This window comes from Amblyomma maculatum, chromosome 6 (genome assembly GCF_055883805.1).
Source record: "Amblyomma maculatum isolate TAMU_Amacu chromosome 6, ASM5588380v1, whole genome shotgun sequence".
NCBI classification, from domain to species: domain Eukaryota; kingdom Metazoa; phylum Arthropoda; class Arachnida; order Ixodida; family Ixodidae; genus Amblyomma; species Amblyomma maculatum.
The window spans coordinates 159,291,457-159,293,334 of record NC_139349.1 but is presented as its reverse complement, the minus strand read 5'-3'; the positions used below and the strand labels follow the sequence as shown (position 1 = coordinate 159,293,334).

Below are 1,878 nucleotides of genomic sequence, written 5' to 3'. Positions count from 1 at the left end.
ATATATATATATATATATATATATATATATATATATATATATATATATATATATATATATGTTCACTAACCGGTTCAAACATGTGAGCGTGCACCAGTGCCATCCTCACCCCTAGCAGCATGTGTGAAACATCCTGTTATAACGCGAGCGTCAAGTAGCACGTGATCATTAGGTAGGGAGGCAGCTGGGCTACAGCCCTCTCACGCTACCATTGCGACCTCCAGACTGCGAGAACCGAGACCCTCGCAAGCTATTAAGCAGACAATTGAACGTCAAATGAGGGGCTCGTTAATAGATCATTTAAAGGATCGAACAGTCTCAGAGTGCAAGGCACACTTTTTTGTTTTATTCATACTGTTGACATTTACGAAATGTGTCTTGTGTTGATTATTGGAATAAAGAGCATTAAATGCAAAGCGGAAGGAAAAACAACGCGTCGATGGTGGGAGTCGAACCCACGACCTCCGAATGTTGCGTTCAGTGCTCTTCCAACTGAGCTACATCGACGGCTGTCCCCCCCTCCACTTGCTTGGGTATATATTGATTCGTGGCAAGGTTAGTGCACGAAGGTTAGTCCAGGATGACGTAGCACACAAAGCACAGAATCACAGCAGCCTTAACCCTCATCTAGCACTAAACGTTGCTACCACTTTGTCGTCTTCTGTGTCACTGTTTCTGATCGTTGTCTTCTTTAACTTCCAGCGATGCAGGGCATATATGTCACATTACCCCCCCCCCCCCCCCCACGAAGAGCACAGTCCCGGTGCGCACTAGGACGAACTACTGCAGGGGTAGTACGGCTTCATTCTGGCGACATGAAAAATCTCGGTGCGTGGCATAGAGGACTGTCGCGGCGGATGTACAGGGGCGACCTCGTATGTCACAGGAATGACTGGCCGTAAAACATGCTAGGGTTCTGCGTAGCGTGGCAAGAGCTTCTCACACAGCCCAACTTTACGAGCGGGAGTCCAGAGCAAGACGAGAGAGCCCGGAAAATAGTGGACATCCCGGTGACCACAATCATGGCGCCGTTTTTGATAATTTTGGGAGGAGGCCAGTCGTCGGCGAGCAATAACACAGGCGGCGTCAGCTCGGGAGATGGCGTCACGAACGTAGCAACTGGCGTTTGCGGTGGGAGGCAATACGCTCTCAAAAAGAAGGGGAACATCGCGGCCGTATAAAACATAAAACGGTGAGTAGCCCATTGTGTCGTGACGAGAGGAATTGTACGCAAACGTTAGAAATAGCAAATTAATATCCCAGTCACGGTGATCATCCGAGACATACATAGACAGCATGTCCGTGAGCGCGCGGTTGAGGCGTTCGGTGAGGCCGTTCGTTTGTGGATGGTAAGCGGTGGTAAAATAATGCTTAATGGAGCAGTACCGAAGAATTCCGTCGGCTACTCGAGCAAGAAAGCAACGGCCACGGTCAGTGAGCAGCTGGCGTGGAGCACCATGGAGCAGGTTGACGCCGTGGAGAAGAAACGCAGCCACATCAGTTGCACAGCTGGTTGGTATCGCTCGGGTGACAGCGTAGCTGCAGTATAATCCGTGGCCACTGCAATCCATTTATTTCCCGACGCAGAAAGTGGGAAAGGCCCGAGGAGGTCAAGGCCAATTCGGGAAAACGGGTCTACTGGGATGTCGATCGGCTGCAGGGATCCAGCAGGCATAGCCGAGGGCTTCTTGCGTCGCTGACACCGGTGACATGAAGCAACGTAACGACGATCAGAGCGATAGAGGCCTGGCCAAAAGATGCGGTGGCGGACGCTATCGTACGTACGAGATACGCCAAGATGACCCGCTGTGGGTGCGTCATGCAGCTGTTGAAGAACGGTGGTACGCCGGTGTTCGGACACTATGAGCAGAAGGTCGG

General features: G+C 51.0%; 1 non-coding gene across 1 annotated transcript; it reads right to left on the bottom strand.

Annotated features, from left to right (window-relative positions):
- Positions 1-434: 434 nt before the first annotated feature.
- TRNAL-CAA (transfer RNA leucine (anticodon CAA)) lies at positions 435-507 on the bottom strand. Its single transcript has one exon. It is a non-coding gene; the product is annotated as a tRNA-Leu (tRNA).
- Between the last annotated feature and the right edge of the window lie 1,371 nt (positions 508-1,878).